Source organism: Bos mutus, chromosome 14 (genome assembly GCF_027580195.1).
Source record: "Bos mutus isolate GX-2022 chromosome 14, NWIPB_WYAK_1.1, whole genome shotgun sequence".
Taxonomy (NCBI): Eukaryota; Metazoa; Chordata; class Mammalia; order Artiodactyla; family Bovidae; genus Bos; species Bos mutus.
In genome coordinates this window covers 58946924-58968086 of record NC_091630.1, presented here as the reverse complement: position 1 = coordinate 58968086, position 21163 = coordinate 58946924, and the positions used below count along the sequence as shown (strand labels likewise).

The window sequence follows — 21163 nt, the reverse complement described above, 5'->3', positions numbered from 1 at the left end:
TAAGAAAAGCACACTAAAAACGCTGTCATGTGGTGAGGTCAGTTCAGCTGTAACTGAGGTGTTAGCCTCATACGTCCGGACACACAGGACCATCTGCTTCCTGCTGCGGCTACCAAGAGTGGTGGACACTGTTCTGCTGGACACCTGTGCCCTCCACATCAGCACGGACTTGCCTGCTTCTCCACTGACCGAGAGCTCCCAAGGGTCGAGACAGTCCTGCTCATCGTCCTCCCGAGTCATCCGTGTGAGGAAGGCTCCCATGAACGTGCGCTGAACGCCTAGTGGTCCTCGTGTCAGCACTCAGCCTGGTACCTTTCCAAGGCTTTCTCAAAGAAAACAGTGCTGCATCTGTTAAATGGCTCAAGAAACCATGTGCGATTTAGAGTCTTGAACTGGGGAGCCTTTTGCACAATTTCCTGGAACCACTGCTTCTGGTTAGCATGTGCGTTCATGTCTCTGTTCCTTCTTGCTGAAGTGAACTCTCAGGCTCTCCCACCCGACATGGGGCCTTCAGCACTTCCCTTCCTCCTTGTCCTGTGGTTTCCTGGCCTGCCTTCAGGTTGCCTATCTACCCAGCCCAAAGGGCCTGGACCACTGCAAATAAGCCATTCCTCCAGCAGCTCAGAAAAGTCCAAACTAAGACCTCATGTTTTTCTTCTTCAGAAACTCCAACAATTGCCAGGAATCAGAAGGATTATAAAATAAGGGGAGGGGTCTTTGCATGCTGCAGTAGGAGGACCTGGCCGCCTTGCTTCTCAGCTGAGTCACAGAAGGTCCGCTGCAGGCCCTTCTTCCTCTCCGGAGCCCCAAAGCCAGAAATAGAGTGTGTGATAAGGGCTTCCATTCCTGGACAGCTGAACAGTTTGTACCATTTCAAAACTGCATAATCCTGTTCAGACAGTTTTCAATATGTGTTCAGCATTGCCGTCCATGGTCTCAGTTGCATGCATTTTCTTCACTAGAAAATGCAACCAGCATACACTGAAAAGAGTGTTTTGCTTAAGACTGAAGGGTTCCTACTTTCAACCTACCTTGTAATTTTCATCGTGTCTTTTCCTAGCATTCATATCAACACCTTGGACTTTTAGCATCCCACTACATTTTTTAAATTACCACTTTAAAATACAATGAAAAGCTCAAATAAGACACTGTCCCATCTATCACCTGTTGGGACTAGGACGGAGCTCCTGGTGACTCTGAACTTGGAGGGCGGGCGGTAGCACCATGCAACAGGCAGGAATGTGCATTCATTGTTTGAGAGGGAAAAGTCTGAGTTTGGGGCAGAAAAGGTAGTTTGGGGATGTTAACATATTAATGAAAGTTGGACATGCTGCAGTGAAGACTGCTTACAATGTAAGGAAATCTCGTTTTACAGACAGGAAACTCATTCATTCATTCATCAGCAATATGTCTTAGTGGTTTAGTTTAGTTGCTGAGTTGTGTCTGACTCTTTGTGACCCCATGGACTGTAGCCCACCAGTCTCCTTTGTCCGTGGTATTTCCCAGGCAAGAATACTAGAGTGGGTTGCCATTTCCTACTGCAGGGGATCTTCCGAACCCAGGGATTGAACCAAATTCTCTCGTCTCTTGCATTGGCAGGCAGGTTCTTTACCACTAGTACCATCTGGGAAGCCCTAGAGAGGGTTGCCAGATTTAACGAATACAAATAGAGAATGCCCAGGTTACACTTGAATTTCAGGCGTGCAATGAATGAATTTTTAGTATATCTCATGCAATGTTTGGGACGCACTTATACTAAACAATGATTGGCTGTTTTGTGAAATGCCGATGTTGCTGGGTGTCCTGCATTTTCTCTGGCAGTGGGAGGCTGTGGGGCTGGAGCCGGGAGGTCAGACTGAGAATGGGCAGTGGATGTCCATGGGGAGGCCTTGCTGATGAGCTGGATCTGGGGAGTGAGACAGAGGAGTACAAGATGACTTCCGGGTCTCCAACCTCAGCACCTAGGAGGCCCTTAACTGAGCTGGAGAAGCTGGGGCGGGAAGTGTGTGTGTTGTGATGCTGACAAGCCTTGTTTAAGGGAGTGTAAACAGGAAGACATAGACATTTCATGAATTGTCCCCTGCTTCTCCGTACAGGCCCACCCCTCCAACTGTCTCCCCTTCCTCCTCCCCCGCCCCCATCTTGTGTTCTCTGCTCCAAAGGAATAGAGAAAAGCAGTTCAGGACACAGGTGACTGGGACGAGCTATTTTCTAAATAAACATTTAGATCCCCTGGAGAAGGGAATGGCAACCCACTCCAGTATTCTTGCCTGGAGAATCCCATGGACCGAGGAGCCTGGTGGGCTATAGTCCTTGGGGTCACAAAGAGTCAGACATGACTGAGCAACTAATATTTGCACGCTTTCAAGCTGCTACTAAGGGAAATGGTGGGAAAACAGAAATGTGCTTCCTAGGGACTGGGCTACAGAATATTTCTATTAATAGTTCCTTGTGTAACATTTCTGTGCGCCTCTTTTGCAATGTGTCTTTAAGGATCCATCAATAGGCATAATGAAACGGGACAAACAGGGCAGTTTTGCAATGAAGTGGTTATGTGGACAACCAGGGACAGGCAAAATAAGCTGGGTGCAGAAGTGTCTTAGTCCAGCTTTTATAAAATCCAACATTACAATTATACCAGACATTACAACTGTAATATCTAACATTACAATTGGGCTTCACAGGTGGCTCCATGGTAAAGAATCCACCTGTCAGTGCAGGAGACGTGGGTTTGATTCCTGGGTTGGGAGGGTCCCTTGGAGGAAGAAATGTCAATCTACTCCAGCATTCTTGCCGGGACAGTGGAGCCTGGTGGGCTACAGTCCGTGGGGTCACAAAAGAGTCAGACTCGACTTGGCAACTAAACAAACACTACAACTAAGTGCATGGCTACACTGAAGTATTTTCTGAAATTTTAGCCCAAATAAGAATTTTAGCCCTCTCATTTCTATTTTTATGAAGAAAAAACAAGTGTATACAAGCACAGTTGTGATATTGCATTTCCTGATTAAAAAGATACATCTTTTAAAAAAAAATTGGACTACAAATATTAAGATTTCTTTCAAAGTGGTCCTTGTAAAGTTCATTCTCCTTGACTTTATTTTTATGTAGGGTGAAGCCACTTGATTGAGTAAATATTTTGATTACAGAGGGTTTGGATGTAAAATGGCCCCTTATCCCGAGAATGTTTTTGAAAAGTGAAAACTGGACATATGCCATGACTCTGACTTTTTCTCCACCCCTTCTACTTAAATCTTTTAGTAAAACAATTTTACCAGAAATTCCATATGAACAGTCAATAAGGCTTATTACTGTTGCTCTATTTCCAAAGTTGCTCGGCTTCCAGTGGCAGACAGAATGTCCCCTAAGTCAAACCTGGAGAATCACCTGTAATGTGTGTTATGAATGCTCACTTGCTTCACGTGGATTTGAATTCAGGGGTCTGCCTAGGGCAGGGTCCAAGAATCTGTATTTTTAACAAATACGCCAGCCATTTTCGCAGGCTGGCAAATCTGGAAAACACTGGCTTGAGTGAAATAATTAAAATATAGTCATTGAGGACTTCCCTGGTGGCTCAGTGGTAAAAAAATCCACCTGTCAGTGCAGGAGACAAGAGTTCCATCCTTGGTCTGGGAAGATCCCACATGAAGAACCTAACCCGAGCGCAACTAACCACTGAGCCGAGCCTGTGCTCCTCAAGAAGAAAAGCCATCACGATGAGAAGCCCAGGCACCGTTACAGAGTCGCCCCTGCTCGCCGCAACTAGAGAAAGCCCTCACGCAGCAGCAGAGACCCAGCACAGTTAATAAATAAATAAATAATTAAAAAAATAAAATACAGTCGTTGCATTCCAACTGTCTTGAAGGTGTGAGTGAAAGAGCCTTTTGAGAGATTGAAGGAGAAATAATGGCACGTAAGTGGTTTCATGTGTTACACAGTTCATCAGAGTTTGGTCTGCCGATGGGCTTGAAAGCATCCTGGGCACTGACGGTGCTGTGTGTTCAAGACATGAGCCAGGAGGGACGGTCAGTTCTGCCCGGTAGCTCCGGACAGCTTTGCACACAGGACGAGGCATTTGAAATGGTTCATTTGAAACCAGAAGGAGGAGGTTGCTTATGGGCTGGTGGGGTGGAGAGGGGGAGGGACATTATTCTAGGAAGGAGCAGGTGTGACGGTTAGAGGAGAATGGGGCCCTCAGGTGTGGGGTTCCCATGGAGCTGGTCCTTAGGGTGGGTGGGGTGAGGTGAGCGGCTTGTGGAACCAGGAATGTAGGCTGCTGTGAAGGGAGAGTCTTGCCGAGCTCTGTTGTGTGAGGAACAGGGAAATGGCAGAGGGCTGCAGTTGTTTTTGGAAAGAGAACGGGAAGAGCACTGTGCGGCATGGCGGATGGGCTGGGGTGGGGGAGAGGGGAAACAAGAGGGCTGAAAGCCAGGGTGCAGAGTTTCAAACTCAGCTCTGGTGGGAGTGTGAGGCACAGAGAGCACAGTGAGGCCCCAGGAGGCCAGCCCTCTGCTCCCTAGAAGCATCTGAAGTATTAACATGAAACCTGCTGGGATGACCCCATACCTCAGAGAGCAAATATTCCCTTCAAGTCAGAGTAGAGAAGAAAAAGCCAAAATGTTCCCGTCTCCATGTGTGAGAGGCTTTGGTCCCTTGGGTCTCAGGGTGGTAGGGGCCCTGCAGGTGGGTTGGCACAACCAGCAGCCTTGACTTGGGCGCTGCTTGGACCAGCTGGGCGTCCAGGCACCAGCCCAAGCCCTGGGGTGTCTTCCAGATTCTGCAGGGAACCGACACATCTGCGTCGCCCTGTGAGCTGTGTTCCTCGTCCCTCCTCTCCACCCGTCTCACTCTCCTTTCTAGACGTGAGAAAACACCATCTCAGAACAAAAGCCGGTAGATTCACCTACTTGGTGAAGGGAGAAAGACCAAGGAAAATGCTGTTTTTTTCACTCCCCAACCTTGTTCATTGTGTTTGTAACGTGGGAACCCAGTTTGAAACAAATGTGGAGAAGGTGAACAATGACAGTGGGCTGGTGTCGGGGGAATCCTGGGCTGCCAGACTAGGAAGGGGCTTCAACCCTCTGTTGCCTGAGGTTTCCCCTGCTTAGAATTAGGAGAAGTGAATGACATCCATGTAGACGGGGAGTTCAGATGGGTGTGTGTGTGCGCTCAGTCGATAAGTTGTGTCCTACTCTTTGCAACTCCATGGACGATAGCCCGCCTGCAAGGCTCCTCTGTCCTTGGGATTTCCCAGGCAAGAATACTGGAGTGGGTTTCCATTCCCTTCTCCAGAGGATTTTCCCAACCCAGGGATTGAACCTGTGTCTCCTGCACTGGCAGATGGATTCTTTACCACTGTGCCACCTGGGAAGCCAGATGGGTTTGTTAATTAAATGTAAAAGATCCATTTTATAATAACACACATTAACGCGGGGTTGATGACTGAGGCTGTGCTTCGCCTTGAAGCCTCCTCATCTGTTATCTGCTCTTCTTTTTGAAAGTTGTCTTCTCATTTCAGTTTCCATTGCACTGCATTGCAGTGGTCCAAGATCTCTGAATTCTAGAACTGGCTGCTGCCTGCTTTCCACTGCAGCCCTTACTGTCCTTTGCCCCATCTTCTATGATTTTGCTCTGCAGTTCTGGACATGGGCTGGTTAGAAACACCAACCCCCTCCCCTGGACTTTGTCAGATTACTAGGGGTGATTTTGAAAGGTTTATGCCTTATTTCCAGACCTGATGCCACTCTGGGAGGGTGTGTGTGCAGGGTACAGATCTCAGAGCAGTGGAGATGGTTCCACTGGAACACGGGTTCTAGGTGGGTGTCCTGCCTTTGATGCTGATCCCTGAGCACCAGATGTGAAGGAAAGTGTAAACCCCTCATCATGTCCTGCATGTCACGATGCCCCACCCCTGAGGGACAAGCACACACTGACCTAGAGATGTGGGGATGGTAACACTGTGTGTGTGTGTATGTGTGTGCGCGTGCTGTGCTTGTCAGTCACTCAGTTGTGTCTGACTCTTTGCGACCCGATGGACTACAGCCCCCCAGGATCCTCTGTCCATGGGGATTCTCCAGGCAAGAATACTGGAGTGGGTTGCTATGCCCTCCTCCAGGGGATCTTTCCAACCCAGGGATCCAGCTTAGGTTTCCTGCATTGCAGACGGATTCTTTACTGTCTGAGCCCCCAAGGGAAGCCCGTGTGTGTGTGTGTGTGTGTGTGTGTGTGTGTGTGTACAGACAGAAAAATAAAAGACCAGGTTTCTGTTCATTTGGAATGATGACGGGCTTCCCAGATGACTCAGTGGTAAAGAACCCGCCTGTCAATGCAGGAAAACAGGTGTGATCCCTGGGTGGGAAAGATCCCCTGGAGGAGGAAATGACAGCCCACTCCAGTATTCTTGACGGGATAATTCCATAGAGAGAGGAGCCTGGTAGGCTACAGTCCGTGGGGTTGCAAAGGGGCAGCCATGACTGAAGTGACTGACCATGCTGAGATCAGCAAGAGTCATTCTTTTGCAATTGCTCTTTAAACATTTTTATACACTGGATACGCTAATGATATTGTGTCAAACTTGTTGAGAAAGTGGAGGAGGGGGAGCTGTTGACATGAACTGAAGAAAGAAGGGGAGGCCCATGTCTGGAAGGCGTCTGCAGCTCCTGCGTCTCTTACGGTAGATTCAACAAGTCACAGTGACCCCAGGTGCATAGAATTTGAGCTGGAAAAGATGGACATTTTGTTTGACCCACGAGTACTGTGAATGAGGAGACAGTGGCTGTCTAAACCAGGTAAAGGAATAGTGCATCCGGGATCCTCAGTGGTAGTCGCTGTACTCAGTTCCCCCCAGATTCCGATTGGAATTTGTCAGCTCCGGCTCCACAAATAAGATGAGTCTAAACTAGATAACCTGTGGCATTAGTGGGTCTTTGGGTTCCCATGGAAACCTGCTCTGGCCACAGCGTAAGCAGAAAGGAGGAAATTTTGGAAGGAAGCTGAGGTCTTACACAAAACTGCCCTGAGGCGAAGGAAGGGCTGAGTAAGCGAGTCTGCGGTGCTAGGGACAAGGCATCTCGAGACCTCCCACTTTGGATGCTGGGGAGCCCAGCCCTCTGACTCAGTGGTTCTGTTCCCTTCCATGGGGTCCTCGCCATGAACATGTTCTCACCCAGACGTTGCTCACCAACCGTCCCATCCCTCACCTCCTGTTACCCTGCTCTTTCTGCATCACACTCACCACCACCTAAAAGTCTTAGAGTTGGAGACTCCCCTGGCGGTCCAGTAGTTAAGATTCTGCCATCCAATCCAAGGGGTTCGGGTTCTACCCCAGGTGGGATAAGTAAGATCCCGCATGCCTTGGGGCCAGAAAACCAAAACATGAAACAGAAGCAATATTGTAACAAATTCAATAAAGACTTCAAAAATGGTATGCATCTAGAAAATCTTTTTAAAAAAGGAATGATTAAAAAGTTTTAGAGTTACTTGTTCACCTGTGGAGATTGAAAAATACTGACACCCAGGCCTGACCCTCAGAGAGCCTGGTCTGGCGTAGAACCAGAGCATGTGTTTTCCCTAAAAGCCCCATGATCTTCAATGCTTAGCTCAGGTTAAGAATCAAGGCCTAAGTGGCCCTTACACATAACACTACTGTGTGTAAAATAAATAACAAGAACCTGCTGTTCAGCACAGGGAACCCCACTGAGTGCTCTGTGCTGACAGAGTGAGGATATGTGCATACGTATGGCTGAGTCACTTTGCTGTACAACAGAAACTAACATTGTAAAGCAACTAAACTCCAAAAATAATAAAAGAATTGTGGCCTAATAAACACATTGGTAGAGCAAACACAGGATGTACTGCTGTTACCAGCATGGCTGAAAATATGTTGAAAAGAATTGAGTGACACTGTGAGGGAGAGGGGTAGTTTGGGATGGACATGTACAGCTGAGAATATTTAAAATGGATAACCAACAAGGACCTACCATACAGCACAAGGAACTCTGCTCAGTGTTATGTGGCAGAGTGGATGGGAGGGGAGTTTGGGGGAGAGTGGATACATTATATGTATGGCTGAGTCCCTTCACTGTCCACTCGAGTCTACGACAGTATTGTTAATCAGCTATACTCCGAGGGTTCAGGATGGGGAACACATGTATACCTGTGGCGGATTCATTTCGATATTTGGCAAAACCAATACAATATTGTAAAGTTTAAAAATAAAATAAAATTTAAAAAAAATAAAAATTGTAAAAAAAAAAAAAGTTTCTTTTAAACAAAAGAATTGAGTGACTCATGTAGAAAGGATTCTTTGGGAAGAATCAGGCCGTTGTGAGTAAGCACACATAAGTGATGTTGACAAGAGCCCTCCCAAAGCAGGTGCCCTGGGGGAAGGGGGCGGTGGCCCCAGTTTCCCAGTAAGTCCACGGAGGATGGGGGAAGTAAATGACTTGCCCAAGGTCGACCCGTAGCTCAACAGTCATACATTCCGCCTGCGTCTACACTTCTCTGATCCTGAGTGACACCCTCTTCTCCGTGGTTCCCTCTTGGGGCCACATGGGGGCTGGGGGTGAAGCCCCCTACTCCCTTGCCTAGAGGTTAAAACCAGGGGAGCTGATGGCACAAGGAAGGATTGTTGAAGGTTTGGCTGTGTTACTAAGGGAGGGCACATTTTTAGCAAAAACCATAGGCGAGAAGGAGAACCTCAATTTCAGCAAGAAAAGCAGAAGTTGCTGGGCGGTCAGGGCTAATGAACGGAAATGTGAGGGATCTAAGTGTGAGAGTCTGAACCTAAAAGCAGTTTGGTTAAAAGCAGGGAAAGAAACAGAGGCGGGGAGAAAAGAAAGAATAGGTTTTGTCTCTTTAGGGAATTGAGATGTAATTCAGTGGTTGCACTTTTAGCGTTTTGGTGAGAGGGGCAAACAGAAATATGAATGATCTGTAAATGTTGTACTTTTCATCCAAATAGTGGCATGAAAGAGTCTTCCCCTGGGAGAACAGAAAGCCCCTCTGTGTCAGGATGGTTTGGAAACGGATTGCTTTTTACCAGGAGGGATGGACCATGGGACTGCGGGTTCTTACAGAAAAAAAATCTGTAATCCTTTTGGGTTTAACCATTAGGCAAATTGAGCTTCCTGGTTTCAGAAAGAGAAAACAGACCCAAAAGAGAAAAACCCAGGCCCGTGGGAACAAGAAACTTCCTCCTCCTGGGGCTGCTTGAAAGGCCTGCTGTGCCCGTCTGAGTCTCCAGCTCAGCGTGAGGCTGGCTGGAGGGCTTCCCGGAGGTGGAGGGGTGATGGGCAGAGAACGGCCGCGTTGAAAAGGAACTCTGGACATGGTAGCTGAGGCTGCAGGCTTGGGCCTTGGGGTCTGAAGCACCGAAGCTGCCTTTTCGTTCGACGTAAACCTGGGGAGTGAAGGACCCGGGGACTGAATTGTGTCCCCGCTGTTTGCCCCTTAGTTCTCTGGGTCCTTCAGCCAACCCGGAGGCCAAAAATAGAATTCTTCAGGTTTTTACTCTTTTGGTGACAAATCAGAGGAGAGACCCAAAGCCAGTTGAAACAGAAAGACCTGTAAGTACAGAGCTCGTTTGTCTGCCAGATGGGTGAGTAGGGGCTGTAAGACAGTGAGAGGCTTGAGCAGTTCAGTGAGGGGAACCCCGTGTGAGTGGGGAGGGCTCTGTAATCTGGCCCGCTTCCATCTCAGGGAAGGGAACTAAAGTCTGGGATGGGGCTGAGTGTGGGGTGCCTTAGAGGCCTGTCTGTGGTGCTGTGCAAAATGTAACACTTTAGTTGGTGAAACCCACACTTGTAAAGACTCCCTAGTGATTTTTATTTAGCAGTTTTGTTTGTGCCAAAGGTCCCATGAGCCTTTCTTCTCTATAATCTGGCTCTCCCTGTTTAGGGGGATGGGGAGAGAAAATGGGAAGTCATGCATTGTTCACTGTTTTGAAGTAGAGGGATTAACATATGCTCTTGTGTTTAATCCTCACAATAACCCTTGAAGGAGTAGTGTTATCTGCTTGGTACAGATGAGTAGGATGAAGTTCAATTAAGTAACTGGCTGGCGTTTGTTTGGCTCTCAGGAAATACAGGAGTCAGGTTGGACCCAAATTTCCTCATCCTAAAGCTCTTGGCACCTTCATTTGGGAGAAATGACTGAGTTGAGATTTCAGCCCAGATTGTTTGAATGGTCACAGACTGACTAGGTGGCTGCCATGGTCTAGATTTGTCTGAAACAAAAATGATTTGGGGAACTAACATTTGTTGATCATCTATTATAAACCAGATAGATTGTAGCTAATAAAAAGAATGGGATCTACCTACAGAATTGCTTCTGACTGCAAACTACTGTATCAGTTCAGTTCAGTTGATCAGTTGTGTCCAACTCTTTGCGACCCAATGGACTGCAGCACACCAGGCCTCGACTCAAACTCATGTCTATGAGTCGGTGATGCCATCCAACCATCTCATCCTCTGTCGTCCCCTTCTCCTCCCACCTTGAATCTTTCCCAGCATAGTCCATGGGATTTCTAAGTTCAACTTCAATTCAACGGAGGTGTTTTGCTGTGTCATGGTGACGAGGTCAGGGGACTGTGTATGTCTCAACGGTGGAAGCAGGGTGGTGTACAAGGAGGCTGATCAGATAGTATGTCAAGGAGTTTACAGTCTCCATGGAGGAGAGAGACGCATACACATTAACAGCAGCTGATGCAGGAGTTACAGACCCACATAAAACAGGACCGTTGGTGGTGTCCTGGGGCTTGTGGCTACATCCGAAATCGATGATGGGTAGAAGTGGTCAGGGAGAGAAGGATGTAGGCAAGACTCGGTCTGAATTAGGCTTTGGAGAATCAGTGGGATTGGCCTACATGCGGAGGCAGAATGGTGTTACCATGTCAATAAATGCAAGTTTCTGTCCTTGTCACACTGAGCGGCAAGAGACTGGAGCCAGGCTGTGAGGAGCTGTGTGGGCCAAGCTGAACACTGGCAGTTTTCTCCTGTTGATAGTACTAGAGATGTTGGTAGCAGAATTTGAGATGATGGTATAGTAGTAATAATGGTGTCTTAACACTTCCTGAGTGTTTATTCTACTGTGTCCTCCGTGCCATGATGAATATGTATGAGCATTTCCAAGTGCCAAGCTCTGTTCTCCAGACGGGCAGTCCAACGGGGTACAGACCTGACAAAAATCCCTGCTCTCACGGGGCTTGCCGTTCATCGAGGAGGGACAAAGCAAATGCTAAAATAAATCCTGTAAGCTAAATTCGTGTGATCATGCCATGGAGAAATGTGAATACAGAGTGGTGGGCAGGGAGTGGGTGAATGAGAGCACATCTCAGTTTTGAAGTTTGCCTCTGAATAAAGGTAGAATTCATTCATTTAATCAGGTGAAGAGTAGAAGGTGGGTCTGATGGATCCTGAATGTAAATGAAAAGATGAGATGATTAATTCACAGATTTGAGCCCAGAGTCGGGAAAAGCCTGATGCCACAGATACTGGCCAGGAGGCAACCACACTACCCAGAATAGTCACATCTAAAGTGGACCTTTTAGTCATTAATATCATGTAAGGGTTAGTAGGGGCTAACCTACTAACTAGTAGGGGCTAGTGACTCAGTGGATAAAGAATCCGCTTGCAATAAGACTCAGAGGAGACGCAGGTTCAATCTCTGGCTCGCGAAGATTCCCCGGAGAAGGAAATGGCAACCCACTCCAGTATTCTTGCCTGGAGAATCCCATGGACAGAGGCGTCTGGCAGCCGCCGAGTGGGTTCGCAAAGAGTGAGCCACAACTGAGCAACTGAGCATGCGCACAGGGTTTAGTAGCGAAAGAAGACTAACGTAGGGGAAAACCGTCAGAATGACGCTATTGGCCTTGTCCGTGCCTTTCCCTAAGCCTCCAGCGAGGTTACACAGAAAGTGACGAGGGCCCAGTGGAGAATAAAATGGGACTGCAAGATGACAGAGGTTTTGATCCTGGGTGACGAGGATGGTGGGGGAAAATGAGAAATTTGCCCTACGAATAATGGAAATTCAACAGAATAGCCATCATGCTGTTTAACTTATTTAGAATTTTCTGTAAGTGACCAGGGGGCACCCGGCCCAGCATCAGTACTCCCTGAGAATCAGTGGTTTCTGCTTAGAGCACAGTGGGCAGCCTGGAAGGTGACGGGGTGGGTTTCCAGCGCCAACGCACCAGCCCCCCTCCCCCCACGTGCACCTGCCGGGGCCCCACCCTCCACGCTCTTTCAGCCTGGCTGCTTCAGCTGACAGCACCCACCTGCTGCATCTTCCCCCTCCTGCTGCTGCTCTCTGTGTAAACTTACAGATTCACAGGTCCCCAACCCCCTTGGTTCACAGCCCCTTGAGAACCTCTGAGACCCCCTGAGGGTCTCAGTAAGTTTTTCACAGCGATCCTAGAGCAGAAGCACCAGAGTCCCATTCCCTAGGGAGTCAGATGCAAACCACTTCATATGCATTCGTTATCACAATTCAGTACCATTTTAAAAAGTAATAATGGTGCTAGCGGTAAAGAACCTGCCTTCCAATGCAGGAGACATAAGAGATGCAGGTTTGATCCCTGGGTCAGGAAGATCCCCTGGAGGAAGGCGTGGCAACCCACTCCGGTATTCTTGCCTAGAGAATCCCATGGGCAGAGAAACCTGGCAGGCTTCCATGGGGTCACAAAGAGTCACTACTGAGTGACTAACACTTAGCCAGTTAACAATGTCCTGACGGTTTCAGGTGGGCAGCAAAGGGACTCAGCCATATATGTGTATCCAGTCTCCCCAGCTCACCTCCCCATCCAGGTTGCCGCATGATATTGAGCAGAGTTCCTGTACTGTACCGGTCCTGGTTGGTTATCCATTTTAAATAAAAAGATCATACTTCTATGAAAGTAAAGCAGTGTCCCTTGTTATAGACATTTTGGCAGTGGAGAGGGAGAAAAATAAAAAAATGACCATAGAAGTGTGAAAATTTTTTATTTTAATTTTGATTTAAACAAAAATTTTTCTAAAGTTTATTGTATTAATAATAACCAAGTGTTTTCCCTTGTAATTTTAAAACCCATCACATATAATAATGCTGTACTGATTCGCTCCCCATCCTGTTCTGATTTCATTTGATTTGAATAGTCCTTTCCGGACTTGTTCCTATGTATGTCATCATAATGTGGATTCAGTTTTAATCTTGCCTTGTTAGAATGTTACATTATAAACATTGTTTTATTCAGTCACAGAGTTCTTTTAGCCATTCTTAAAAATGGATGCTTGTCACTTTCAAGGAGATGTTGTTGTTGTTCAGTTGCTCAGTTGTGTCCCACTCTTTGCATGGGACACCCCATGGACTGCAGCACACCAGCCTTCCCTGTCCTTCACCATCTCCCAGAGTTTGCTTAGACTCATGTCCATTGAGTCAGCGATGCCATCCAACCATCTCATCCTCGGTCATCCCCTTCTCCTCCTGCCTTCAATCTTCCCCAGTGTCAGAGTCTTCTCAAATGAGTCTGTTCTTTGAATCAGGTGGCCAAAGTATTGGAGTTTCAGCTTTAGCATCAGCCCTTCCAATGACTCTTCAGGACTGATTTCCTTTAGGATGGACTGGTTGGATCTCCTTGGTCCAAGGGACTCTCAAGGGTCTTCTCCAGCACTTCAGTTTAAAAGCATTAATTCTTTGGCACTTAGGCTTCTTTATGGTCCAACTCACATCATTCAAGGAGATACTTGCACATAATTTAAAAACCAAAACAACTGAAACACTTTGAAACATCAGACGCTCACTCCTCCTTCCTAGCACCCATCATCCAGTTTTACTCACCAGATCCAACCACTTTCTTTTCCTCAATTCCAATAGCTTTACACCATGGTGGAGTCTCTTGAATGCTACCATATAATTTAGGTATCTGCTACCAACCTAGACAGCGTATTAAAAAGCAGAGACATTACTTTGTCAACAAAGGTCTGTGTAGTCAAGGCTATGGTTTTTCCAGTGGTCATGCATGGATGTGAGAGTTGCACTATAAAGAAAGCTGAGTGCCGAAGAATTGATCCTTTTGAACTGTGGTGTTGGAGAAGACTCTTGAGAGCCCTTGGACTGCAAGAAGATCTAACCAGTCCATCCTAAAGGAGATCAGTCCTGGATGTTCATTGGAAGGACTGTTGTTGAAGCTGAAACTCCAATACTTTGGCCAGCTGATGCGAAGGGCTGACTCATTGGAAGAGACCCTGATGCTGGGAAAGATTGAGGGCAGGAGGAGAAGGGGACGACAGAGGGTAAGATGGTTGGATGGCATTACCGACTCAATGGACATGGGTTTGGGTGGACTCCGGGAGTTGGTGATGGACAGGGTGGCCTGGTGTGCTGCAGTTCATGGGGTCGCAAAGAGTAGGACATGATTGAGCAACTGAACTGAACTGAACCGTTCTATTTTTACTTAATCAACTTACTGAACTGTTGGTTGACAGCAGTGGTTCTTCAGGATTGCTAATTTCTGATAAAATCCTGTTGATTATGCAAATATGTGTGTGTACTCAGGGCTGCCTCATCTGATAGTCTCTGTCTTTTTGTTTTTATGTCTAATTTAGTTGTATCTTTCATTGATTATAGATGGCTACAGGTGTTTCATTAGGAATATGACTTTAATAAACATTAGTAAACTTCTACCTCTTATCAGTTATTTTTCCAAGCTAACATTGTAGAAGTTTGAGGATTCAGTTAAGAGGATTTAACAAAATTCTATTGTATTTTACATAATGATGATTAAGGCAGAGCAGCCTGCCCTTGATCATTGCGATCTTTGCAAAGACTATTGGCTGCTAGGAAGGGACACGCTAGTAGCTGTGGACAGCTTTTCTCAGCAGAAATATTTTAAGGTAATACAGTCGTTTCAAAATTGAGGATACATTTTTCTGAAATATCAACTCAGAAGTATGTGGCTCCATGCCCATTCTGTCACAAATTTTAATCTACTTAATTTTTAAAAAATTAATGCTTTATTTTTCGGAGTAGCTTCAGGTTTCCAGAAACATTGAGTGGAAAGTACAGAGGGTTTTCCATGTAGTGCTCACCACCTTCTCGGTTTCCCCTAATTATTAACATCTTGCATAGTGTGGTGCATTTATTACAATGCATGTACCAGTATTAATATTAATACATTGTGATGCATGCAGATCCACTGTTTTCATTGGGCTCACTCTTGGGGCTGTACTTTTTGTGGGTCTGACAAATGTATAATGACATGTGTCTACTATTATGGTGTCATACAGAATAGCTCAGTACCCACAAAATCCCCTGTGTTCCACCCATTCATTCCTTCCTCTCTCTGAACCACTGGCGACCACTGACCTTTTAACTGTTTCCTCTTCCACAGTTTTGCCTCTTCCAGAATGTCATTGGAATTATACATTATGTAGTTTTTCATACTGGCTTTTTTTCATTTAGCAATATGCATCTAAGTATCCTCCATGCCTTTTTATGACTTGATAGCTCATTTCCTTTTGTTGATAAATAATATTTTGTTGTCTGGTTGGACCACAGTGTGTTCCTCCAGTCACCCACTGAAGGATATATTAGCAGTGCCCAAGTTTTGGCAGTTTCAAATAAAGCTGTTATAAACATCCATATGCATGTTTTTGGTGTGAACTTAAGTTTTTAGTTCATTTGGGTAAATAGCAAAGTAGTAGAATTACTGAATCAGGTACTAAGAGTATATTTAGTTTTGTAAGAAATCGCCCAGCTGTTTTCTGAAGCGGCTACACCATTTTTTATTCTCCGGTATTGAATGAAAGTTCCTCTCCTTCTGCCTTTTGTCCAGACTTGGGTGGTGTCAGTGTTTGGGATGTTTGTCACTCTCGTAGGTGCGTGGTGGTATCTTACTGTTTTAATCCACATCTCCCCATTGACATATGATGTGAACCATCTTTCACAGTCTTAGTGGCCATTTTTCTCCCTTCTTTGGTGAGGTGTCTGTTCAGATCTCATACTCATTTTTCGATTGGGTTGTTTGTTTTTGTATTATTGATTTTAAAGAATTCTTGTGTATTTTTTTAGACACCGGTCCTTACTTTGTGTTTTGAAAAGATCTCCCAGCTCGTGCTTGTCTTTTAATTTTCTTTTGCAGAGCAGAAGTTTTTAATTTTAATAAAGTCCAACTTTATCAGTTTTTTTCTTCTATGGCTCATGCTTTTGGTTTTTTATTTAGAAAGTCATTACCAAACTCAAGGTCACCTGGATTTTCTCCTATGTCATCTTCCAAGGGGTTTATAGTTTTACATTTTACACTTAGTTCTGTTATGCATTTTGAGTTAATTTTTGTATAAAATATGGATCTAGAATAATTTTTCCTTTTGCATTTGGGTGTCCAGTTTTTCCAGCACTACTTATTGAAAAAACTGTCATTTCTCCATGGAATTGCCTTTGCTCCTTTGTAAAAGACAAATTGACTATTTCTGGGCTGTCTATTCTGTTTACTATACTTTTATTTTTTTACTTTTTTATGCTATTCAAAATGGTATTTCCACTATAATCTATACAGTTTTATGCATACAGTACTACAGGTTTTAGGCTGTTTGTTGTAGTGTTGACTATACTTTTACAGTATAGGTGTTTGGGTTTTTTGCTGTTGTTGTTACCTTCAGTGGAAATAGAATCTATTAGTAGCTACTCTTGTCTTGACTTCTTTGAACCTTAGTTTCTTCATAAGAGGGAGTGGGTAGAATAGATCGTTCTTGACAGAGGACGAGATGGTTGGATGGCATCACCAACTTGATGGACATGAGTTTGAGCGAACTCTGGGAGATGGTGAAGGACAGGGAAGGCTGGCCTGCTGCAGTCCACGGGGTTCCAAAGAGTCAGACGTGACTGAACAACAACTGTTCTAGTTTTATCTCATGAGACTAGTTTGTATTGTATTTAAGTATGAAGCCAGGGTGGTGATTTTCTCGTAGAAAGTTTCTGGGTCTAGTCCAACAAACACCAGGTCTGTGTGTGTGTGTTTGTGAGTCTGTATCTGTGTGTGTAAGCAGAGTGGCAGACACCTATTGGACAGAATTTTTGGCTATGAATGTCCTTTACATTTTATAAAGGAATAGTAGACCTGCCTTTCTCTGATGAGTGACAAAGCATATTTTTCTGTCCCAGTCTGTAACAGAACATATCAATACATAAGCTCATTACCAGTAATTTAAACACCAGATTTCCTGCCATGGGGGGACATTTGGAAATGTCTGGAGACATTTTTGTTGTTCTATCTGGCCATGTGGAGCGGGCGGAGGTGTTACTGGTATCTGGTGGGTAGAAGCCAAAGATGCTGCTAATGACCTTACAATGCACTGGACAGTGCCTACAACATATATTTTTTGGTTTAGAATGTCAATAGTACTGAGGCTGAGAAAGCCTGTTGCAGAGATGCAGACTTATTTATATCTGTGGGCATGTTTTCCTCTTGCTTTAGCCTCCAGAAAACCTAAACTTCTGGAGATTTTTGGTCTGCTATAACAATTGTGCAGACCACTTAAGATATGACCTTTAGCTTTGAGCTATCTTGCGCTTAGTTTCACTTTTTCTCAATTTCATAATAATTTCTATTTTGTTACATCTATGTATGTAATCCTGACTTAAACTTTTTTTTTATTGGAGTACAGCCAATTAACAAACAATGTTGTGGTAGTTTCAGGGGAACAGGGAAGGGACTCAGCTATACACATACATGTGTCCATTCTCCCCCAAACTCCCCTCCATCCAGGCTGCCACATAACATTGAGTAGAGTTCCCTGTGCTGTACAGCAAAGCCTGACTAACTCTTAAAGTAGAATTTAAACATAGCATTTTATATATTTCTAAAGAGAAGCAGCTGGACCACTGATTCTAAAATTCCGAGGCTAGAAATAAGGTTGATGTTCCATCTGCTTCTTGGTGGGTTGTGCATACAGAATTCAGACTCTGCTTTGAATTCCCTCTTCTGGTCCTTGAAGTGACACGTTTTCCCTGTGATACCTAACTTTCCATTAGCTCATCTTGTTTTCATAGTCTTCCCTTTTACTGTGAAGAGAAACGAAACCAAAAACCCCCACTTGTTTCAGCAATCCCCCGTGTCTTCCTCTGTGTGAACTTGCTCAACTAAGAGTTATGCAAATAGGATCAGCTTTGTGTACTCAATCCCAGAGACTGTCACCGGCATGTTTGGTGGGTTTGTTGTCACGAGAGAGTTAGGACCCTGGCCTCCTCTCGTATAGCTCAGCCCCAGCCTTCTTCCAGCCTCACCCACTCCTTCCCCACCTCTTACCTCATTCCCGGCATGGATCTTGGCATGACCTTCCAACTGTCTTGGAACCAAAGAGAAGAAGGCTTGTAGGTATCCACGGAACCTACCTCTTGTGTCCACATGAGGAACTGAGTGCTTGTCACCTCCTGAGATAGCCAGCAGGTGCCTTCTGTCCGTCCAGGGCATGCTGATATGCGCCTCCTGGACACGAAGCCATTTTCCTGATGTCCGTAACTGTCTGCATGATTGACATTTCATTTCCAAGTGATCTTAGCAAATGTAGATGGACGATGGCTCCAGCTGGAGTCTCTCCAAGTTCTTTCCTCCTACAGATTCTCTGGGTTTGAAGGACCTTAGGTTATGGGTCCTCTTGTTTTAAAATTTCAATCAATTTTTGTACAAGTTTATGTATGTGTGTGCATATTATATGTTATATATATACTTATATATAATTAGAGACATTGCATATGTATGTATAATTTACACAAAAGAAAAACATCTTTTAAAATTTTAGATTAAAGGTAATTAAACACATGACCTAAGGTTCTTCAAACTCTGATACGTGTGTGTATACATATATATATCTGAATAGGAAATTATATATATGCTATACACACACACACACACACGTAGGGCTTCCCAGATGGTGCCAGTGGTAAAGAACCCACCTGCCAATGCAGGAGACATAAGAGACACAGGTTCCATCCCTGGGTCTTGAAAATCCCCTGGAGGAGGGCATGGCAATCCACTCCAGTATTATTTCTTACAGAATCCCCATGGACAGAGGAACCTGGTGGGCTACAGTCCATGGGGTCACAAAGAGTCAGACTGAAGCAACTTAGCACACATGTACACATACATGTAAATATATACACATATATTTTAAGAAAAAGGCAAATCCCAAAATACCTGCAAACTCACCACCTGTAGATGAACATTGTGATATTTTAGGATATTTCTTCCTAGACACTTTTCCTACCTGTTTATATCATTTCTCCTCACAAAAAAATAGCATCTGGCTATATATGTTGCTTTTTAACTTAAATATATTGTGAATATCTTTTTAAGTCAACAGATGTAATGTGCAATATTTTAATGACTACTAGTATCCTTTTTTGTTGAGGTATCATGGTCTAGACCAATTTTACAAAAGTCAGTTGCCTGAAGGCCAGTTTGATCAAGTTATCAAATGTTCCAATTTACCAGAAGACATGCTTCTTTGAACTACTTGAATATTATTTCTATTTTTAAAGAAACTTTAGGCATTTTAATGTTCTCCTGATAGTTCTTCAAATGGCATATCAACTCTGAGAGTTGTGAAATTAAAAACTTTTAAGTTTAAATTTAAATTTAGAAGGATCAGAAAGTAATTGGAAGTGATCAAACATTCTCAACACAGGGACTGCCCTGGTGGTCCAGTGACTGAGACTCCTCACTCCCAATGCAGGGGGCCCAGGTTTGATCCCTGGCTGGGAACTAGATCCCACATGCCACAACTAAAGATCCCGCATACCAGAACTAAGACCTGGTGCAGCCAAATAAATAAACGAATACTTTTAAAAAAACATTCCCAACACATATGGCATGCTAAATCTCTGGATTCTAAGGATAAGTTAGGCTGTGTTGATCTGTCGGCTGTTTGTAAAATCAGTTGACATGAAAGGATAGAAGAATCTTGAGATATGGAAAGGAAGTGAGGGTGTATAGAGGAATTTGTAGAAAGAAGCAGAAGACTTGAGCCTCAGACATAGCAAAAAACATGCCACTATGTTCAAAAGAATTTTTTAAAATTAACTTGTCCTAAGGGCTGGTTCCAAATAGGAAGAGGAGTACGTCAAGGCTGTATACTGTCACCCTGCTTATTTAACTTATATGCAGAGTACATCATGAGAAACGCTGGGCTGGAAGAAGCACAAGCTGGAATCAAGATTGCCGGGAGAAATATCCATAACCTCAGATATGCAGATGACACCACCCTTATGGCAAAAAGTGAAGAGGAACTAAAAAGCCTCTTGATGAAAGTGAAAGAGGAGAGTGAACAAGTTGGCTTAAAGCTCAACATCCAGAAAACGAAGATCATGGCATCTGGTCCCATCACTTCATGGGAAATAGATGGAAAAACAGTGGAAACAGTGTCAGACTTTATTTTTCTGGGCTCCAAAATCACTGCAGATGGTGATTGCAGCCATGAAATTAAAAGACGCTTACTCCTTGGAAGGAAAGTTATGACCAACCTAGATAGCATATTGAAAAGCAGAGACATTACTTTGCCAACAAAGGTCCGTCTAGTCAATGCTATGGTTTTTCCAGTTGTCATGTATGGATGTGAGAGTTGGACTGTGAAGAAGGCTGAGTGCCGAAGAATTGATGCTTTTGAACTGTGGTGTTGGAGAAGACTCTTGAGAGTCCCTTGGACTGCAAGGAGATCCAACCAGTCCATTCTAAAGGAGATCAGCCCTGGGTGTTCTTTGGAAGGAATGATGCTAAAGCTGAAACTCCAGTACTTTGGCCACCTCATGAGAAGAGTTGACTCATTGGGAAAGACTCTGATGCTGGGAGGGATTGGGGGCAGGAGGAGAAGGGGACGACAGAGGATGAGATGGCTGGATGGCATCACTGACTCGATGGACGTGAGTCTGAGTGAACTCTGGGAGTTGGTGATGGACAGGGAGGCCTGGCGTGCTGCAATTCATGGGGTCGCAAAGAGTCAGACACAACTGAGCGACTGAACTGAACTGAACTGAAGGGCTTCCCTTGTAGCTCAGTTGGTAAAGAATCTGCCTGCAGTGCAGGAGACCCGGGTTCGATCCCTGGGTTGGGAAGATCCCCTGGAGAAGGAAATGGCAACCCACTCCAGTATCCTTGCCTGGAAAATCTCATGGACAGAGGAGCCTGGTAGGCTGCAGT

At 45.0% G+C, this 21163-nt stretch overlaps 1 protein-coding gene across 4 annotated transcripts in view; it reads left to right on the top strand.

The window, feature by feature from the left end:
- Positions 1-21163, top strand: part of LYN (LYN proto-oncogene, Src family tyrosine kinase) — a 109250-nt gene that overhangs the window by 25556 nt on the left and 62531 nt on the right. The window contains exon 1 of one of the 4 annotated variants that reach the window (XM_005889158.3): positions 9283-9566. The exons of 2 other annotated variants lie outside the window; for them this stretch is intronic. The gene's annotated coding sequence lies outside the window, so the exon portion shown is untranslated. Of the gene's footprint in view, positions 1-9282; positions 9567-21163 lie in introns of those variants that run through there. One more of the 4 variants, XM_070382388.1, reaches the window with a different exon arrangement.